This window comes from Lolium perenne, chromosome 7 (genome assembly GCF_019359855.2).
Source record: "Lolium perenne isolate Kyuss_39 chromosome 7, Kyuss_2.0, whole genome shotgun sequence".
NCBI lineage: Eukaryota > Viridiplantae > Streptophyta > Magnoliopsida > Poales > Poaceae > Lolium > Lolium perenne.
Window position 1 is genome coordinate 153,349,417 of NC_067250.2, and position 7,435 is coordinate 153,356,851.

Consider the following 7,435-nt stretch of genomic DNA (forward strand, 5'->3'; position numbering starts at 1 on the left):
TTCAAGCCTGTAATGGGGAGACTGAAGTGTGGAGCCATGCTGTGATCTTTACTTAATGTTTTCTGAAAACTAGTAATATGTCTAATATCTCCTTCAAGCATTGTCAAAGGGATGCAAATCAGATGGCACACGAATTGGCGAGGAATTCCTTTGAGTCGAAGGAAACTATCTGTTGGGATGGTGACCCCCCCCCCGTACTTTTATTCTTCGTTTTGTAATTCGTCATGTAACTGTCCTCTCAAATGAATAAAGCGCCACCAGGAACCTTTTTTTTTAAAAAAAAAGCTTCTCAGCTGCAGCATGGACTCTTTTTTTGTTTTATTTGTTACATTTTGTTAACTCAGCTTATTTTGGAGAAGGCCTACGATAAGATACCGCGACACGTCATTTGGTGGGCCTTGGAGAAACACAAAGTCCTAGCAAAGTATATTACCCTCATCAAGGACATATACGATAATGTTGTGACAAGTGTTCGAACAAGAAATGGCGATACCGATGACTTCCCGATTAAAATAGGACTACACTAGGGGTCAGCTTTGAGCCCTTATCTATTTAATTTGGTGATGGATGAGATCACAAGGGATATACGAGGAGATATCCCATGGTGTATGCTCTTTGCGGATGATGTGGTCCTAATCGATGATAGTCGAACGGGGATCAATAGGAAGTTAGAACTTTGGAGACAAACCCTGAAATCGAAAGGTTTTAGACTTAGTAGAACTAAAATTGAGTACATGATGTGCGGTTTTAGTACTACTAGGCACGAGGAGAAGGAGGTTAGCCTGGATGGGTAGGTGGTGCCTCAGAAGGACACCTTTCGATACTTGAGGTCAATCCTGCATAAGGATGGAGATATTGATGAAGATGTGAAACACCGGATCAAAGCCGGATGGATGAAGTGGCGCCAAGCTTCTGGCATTCTTTGTGATAAGAGAGTGCCACAAAAGTCAAAAGGCAAGTTCTATAGGACGGCGGTTTGGCCCACAATGTTGTATGACGCTGAGTGTTGGCCGACTAAAAGGTGCCATGTTCAACAGTTAGGTGTGGCGGAGATGCGCATGTTGAGATAGATGTGTGGCCACACGAGGAAGGACCGAGTCCGGAATGATGATATACGAGATAGAGTTGGGGTAGCACCGATTGCAGAGAAGCTTGTCCAACATCGTCTAAGATGGTTTGGGCATATTCAGTGCATGCCTCCAGAAGCTCCAGTGCATAGTGGACGGCTAAAGCGTGCTGATAATGTCAAGAGAGGACGGGGTAGACCATACTTGACATGGGAGGAGTCCGTAAAGAGAGATCTGAAGGAATGGAGTATCACCAAAGAACTAGCCATGGAAAGAGCCGCATGGAAGCTTGCTATCCATGTGCCATAACCATGAGTTGGTTACGAGATTCTTATGGGTTTCACCTCTAGCCTACCCCAACTTATTTGGGAATAAAGGCTTTGTTGTTGTTGTCTTATTTGTTTCGTTTATAACACATGGCTTGCATCAATGCAGCTGAACCCTTGCCGGGTTCATTTTCTGTGCAGGGCGAGGCTTTTCTATTGAAGCAGCCCATTTTTGTGTGAAGAGAGCCAGTTTGGAGAGAAGAAGGTGCTTGTGGATTAATTTCACACCACCATTCTTAGTTGATATCCTTTCAAAGGATTGTAATCCCACGGTTTGAAATTAAGCTCCTTAATTGCAAGAAAAAAAACCCTAGGCATGATTTGGTCCGAAACTGCCTAAACCATCAGACCATACCACACCAGACCGTAACACTAGTTTACGCTGGGTTTGGTTTATGGGTTAGTTGGTTTACGGTTTCAAACCAAACTAGAAAACCTTGGGCTGGCTTGAGACGGGTTGGGCCCAGTTAAAACCGATCAAACCTTCCTAAATCAGCCGCACGCAAGTCCCGCATGCTGAAACTACTTGTCCCTCTCCTCCTTTGGCTAGCCCCTCCGCCTGTTCCCCATGCCTCCATGACGTTGGGAGGTTGGAGGAACGCTGGATCTAGGTTCGTTTTGCAGATAGGTTTTCGCCTTTCGAAGATTTTGAGTCTCGTCCATGGATGGCGAATCGGAGGCGGCTGCTCCGTTCTGTCTCCCTCACTGGGTTGTCTATGTTGGTGCTGCTGTCAACTGATTTTGGTCTCCAGTTCTTTGGTGGTTCTCCGTTCTGGGATTTCGGTTGTTGGATCTGGTTTGAGGTCGAGTTAGAGCAACCAAGATGGAAACGGTGCCAAACCAGTCAAACCGTGTAACCAGACCGCACGTGCCCATCTTGTCACCTCATATCTGAATAGTCTATACCATATAAACCAATCAAAACCATGACAAAGCGCCTGGGTTGAGGAAACTGCAGGAACTGGCCTAAACCGGGAATGCACAGTGTTAGTGCCAAGCATGGTTACTTCGATTGTACCGAACACAATGAATGTTCGAGCCTAGGCTCTCAATTAAAAGAATGAAAAATGTCGGTTTTTATTTAGATCAAACTAATTGAAAATATTCTTATTTTTTTGTATGAGGTAATTACCAAATATTGAAAAAGACATGCCAACAAATAGACATGCAATTGCGCGCTCAAGCATCACGTTGCATATTCCCCTAGAGTTATAATATACTCCCTCCGGCTCATGAAACTTATTTGAGATTTATTAAAATTTAGATGTATGTAGATGTTATTAAGTGTCAAGAGTCTAAACTAGTAAACATGCCCATGCGTTGCAACAGAGAAGAAACATAAAATACATAGGTATAGGTATATCTGAAAACTCACACCTCTAATTCTAACATTTTTTTTTTGTATAATATCACATGTGCATAATTATTGTAGCTTGAAGTCTTGAACGATTGTCATGTTCAGTAACCATCTAGCAAATATGTTTGTGCATTCTGTGCTTACAAACTGGACCTTATGAAGGCCTACGACAGGATGGACTGGAAATTCTTGGAAGAAGCCATGAAAAGATGGGGTTTGTGGATCAATGGATAAGTTGGATCTTGGAATGCATCAAATCTATCAAGTTCTGTGTGAACCTCAATGGAAAGTTGCTGGACAAGTTTACCCCATCAAGGGGTATCAGACAGGGCGACCCCCTCTCACCCTATCTTTTCCTCTTTGTGGGGGAAAGCCTTTCTGCTCTCCTAAGACAACAAATCGCCGCTAGGAATTTCCAAGAGCTGAAAATCACAAGGAAAAGCCCAGGAATTTCTCACCTTCTTTTCACAGATGATAGCCTGCTATTCTTTCAAGCTAACCCTGATCAGGCTACTGTGATCAATGATGTTCTGAGAAACTACGAGAAAGGGACTGGTCAGTTACTTAGCCCTGCCAAATGTTCTCTTATGCTGGGTCAACATTGCCCGGCTGATGATGGCAACAGAGTTGCCGAAGTTCTAAAAGTTGAAACCATGACTATGGATGAGAAGTATCTAGGCCTCCCTATTCCAGAGTGCTGCATCAAGGAAGGTAAGCTCAAGTCCTCTTACGTGGGCATTACCTTTCGGGTAACTGACATCGCCCTATCCTGTGTGGCCCAACTGGAGGCCCATGAAGATACCCGATGGCAAGGCGGGCCACTAGGACAGCGCTGAGAAGATTCCTTGAAGAACAAGACAGAGAGGAGCCGAACAAGGAAAGTTTAGAGCTAGGTCTTTTGTAAACCTAGTCGTACCCGGACATATCTCTTGAGACCTGGCCTCCTATATAAAGGCCAGGAGAGGGGCTGCCGAGGGACACGATCAATCTTAGCAACTTTAGCCATCATAAGCCTAGAGCTAGGTCGCCGTAGCACTTAGCCTCTTGACGAGATCACAGCCGAAAACCTTTGGCACCCCATTGTAACCCAATATTCTCATAATCAAGATCAGACAGGCAGGACGTAAGGGTTTTACCCTATCGAGGGCCCCGAACCTGGGTAAATCGCTCTCCCCGCTTTTCTGTTAACCGATGTCTCGTGTCAGCCTACAGGATTCCATCAACCCTAAGCCCCAATCGGAGGGCATTGCCGAGGAGTACCCTGGACAATTGGCGCCGTCTGTGGGAACCCTGTCGGCACAAGATCCGTCATCGGTAGATCCAGTCATATCATCGGCAGTTTCGTCGACACCATCATCGTCATCATCGCCAAGTTTAGGAAGCCCGATTCGATTCGGCTCCTACGAGTTCACCCCGCACAGCGACTCTTCACGCTCGACTTTCTCAGATCTACAAGGAAACATGGAGATGACGTTCGGCAGCGTCCACTACAACGTCAACGCGGAAGGAGTCCTTCGACTGCTAGAACCATACGCCCCCAGGTCAGCGAGGAAATCACCACCACCGGCCGCAGGGCCAAGCATGTCATCATCAGTCGACCTTTCGGCTAGCCTGACAGACTCGACAAACTCATCTTCGCCATCAACCCCTCGGTCGACGTCTTCAATGCCAGTTGGATCCGATAATCCCGTGTCTTCAGAGATGACCTCGTACTACTGCTTGAACTGCGACACTAGGCACGGGTTGGGATCGAGCAACACACCGTTCATCTGCAGCGCCCAGTATTCATCGGGAGAGGACAGTGTCGATAGCGTCGTCAAGGGGGGTCACCTGGAAAGCGGCGCGCCACCAAGTTTATGCCATCAATAACACATGAAACGCAATGAATAGGGGAGATGGAGATCACACCCCTCGCTCTAGCAGACGACTAAGTTTCAAAAACAGCGCCAGTAATAACAACAACGATTACACCATCGCGGAGGAATAGTGGGCAGCAGCCAGAGCAGCCGTGCTTAATAACACAACACTCCCTGCTGGAACTTCGGTTGGAACCCTCAATGCCTATCGCTCTATATTGGAGAAAAATCGGGAGCGTCTATCGAAAGAGCAAGCCACCCTCGAGAAACGTCTATTCGCCGCAGAACAATCCAGCGAGCGACGAAGGGGCTCGCGAGGATGCACCTCCCGAAGCAGTCAAGGCGTAGGGAAGCACCGATCGAGGCTATCCAGGCTTTTGGAAGATGATGCTAGAGAAATCACATCGAAGCTGTCCAAGTCCTTCATGACTACGGACACCGCGGGTATGCTACGGCCGAAAACCGTCGAGGGAGCAACTGCCAATCTCGCAGCGTACCTCATCAATCAACGACCCGAAGGTTCCATGGCTCAAGCTCACCGGGGCGCTTTAGAAAGCCTCGCAATACTAGGAGACAACTTGGTCCCACGGAAGGAAAAGACCACGTTACAGGCCAGTGGTTCAAAGCATCGCTCGAGGGATGCTCGAGATGAAATCACCCAGAGTAGAATCGATAAAGCAAGGCGACGATGCGCTGCTAGGGAGGAATACGACAGTGACGCCTCAGATGAAAGACAAGAGTACGGCGGCGAGCTAAGGGGGGGCGATTGCTTAAGCTACAAGATCCGTGAGACGATGCCACCCAAAAAGTTCAAACCTACCCCCACTGACGCCGCTAAGTACGATGGACAGCAGGAGCCAAAGTCATGGATAGACGATTACCTACAGACTGTGATCCTACACAAGGGAAATCAGATAGCAGCAATGCAGTGCTTGCAGCTTTACCTGAAGGATTTGGCACGAGCTTGGTTGAGAGGCCTACCGAAAGGTTCCATCAAATCATGGGATGACTTAGTCGACGCTTTTGTCGCGAATTTCCAAGCGACATACAAGAGGCATGTTGGAATCGAGGATTGCGGCATTGCCAACAGAAGCAGAAGGAGTCGATGCGCGCATACATCGGAAGATTCACCAAACTCCTGGACGCTGCCAAAGACGTTTCCGTCGACAGAGCAATCGACGCCTTTAGTGATGGCATCCGACGTGAAACCTACATAGAGGAACTTGGGCGCAAGAAGCCGAAAACTATAACCAAGTTAATGGAAATCGCCAACAGCTGGGCTGATGGCGAAGACAACGTACGAAGACCACGACAACGCAGTGACGACGAAGACGACGATCAGCCGAAGCACGACTCGGGTGGACGAAGGAATCGCCGTAAGAAAAGAAAAGACCGCAGTTACGACGACAGTAACCTGGTAGCTGCGGGGTATTCTGATCGGCAGGACGATCGGTACGACGACAGGCGAGGCGATCGGCAGGACGGCAACCGGAGCAACTCTGGAAATCGTGGCAACTACAAACCACGACCACAGAGGACTCCTGAACTACCCTTTGCTGAATAGATAAATGCTCCCTGCTACCTGCACTTGTACATCGACTCTAAAGACGATAAGAAGAAGTCAAGCCACTTACTCAGAGATTGTCGACAGTTCATCGAAATGCAGAAGCTCATCCAGCAGCAGCAACAGCCAACACCACCGCCACCTCCACCTCAGCACCAGGTCCAGCAAGCTCAGCCTCATAACCCCAACGAGGCGTTCCCACCACCACGTGGGCAGATGAGCATGATCCATAGGATAGGTGTTTCGAGAAGGGAAATGAAGAAGCTCACCCGAGAAATCAATCTGGCAGAAAGCATTATGGTCAACATTGCCGAATATATCGAGTGGTCATCTCAGAGCATTATGTTCAGCAGAGCGGATCACCCGATGACAATCCCAAAACCAGGGCACGCTACCTTAGTAGTTGAGGCACAGATCGGAGGGTTCAAGATGAGCAAAGTCTTCATGGATGGCGGAAGCGGGTTAAACCTGATATTCGTCGACCAATCAAAAGCATGGGGATCACTATGAGGATGCTAGAAGAGACGGACACCTATTTCCATGGGATGCTCCCCACTTCACCGGCGTACTCTCTTGGCAAAGTTCACCTGAATGTCGTCTTTGGCAAACCCGACAACTTTAGGAAGGAAAAGATCAAGTTTGAAGTCGTAAACTGGGAATCGCAGTACCACGCTATACTCGGAAGACCAGCTTATGCCAAGTTCATGGCTGTGCCGCATTACACATACCTCAAGCTGAAAATGACTGGCAGCAATGGGACAAACATCACAGTCTATGGAAGTTTCTCACGCTCGGACAATTGTGATCGCGACTTTCAGAGGATTGCTGCGAAGTTTGGGGTAAAGCAAGAAGTTGTTGATCTTCCTTCAAAGTCGTCGGTACACGATGATAAGGAAGATGAACGCGTTAGGAAGTCAAAGAAGAAGGCAGCCGATCTTGACCTAGAAGCTTCGATAGTAAAAACTTCGGCAGCTGATGGCATAGCAGTCGTAGAAGAAAACAAGACACTGGCAATCACCGCCGGGACTCCTGGCAAAATCAACGACACTTCCAAAATCGCTGACGCGACAGACAAGCTAGAAGATAAGAAGAACCATCCTCTTGCTTAAACGGACGGATAGTATTTAGTTTTCTCTTTTCAACAGGGCCCTTTTTCGCCCCTTAGTTTCTTGCTTACTTTATTAACGAGAACTTAAGTTTTGTTTCCTTAAAAAGCATTGTAGTAATTCGGAACCATATCATCATGAACCTTGTTCGCGTATTTC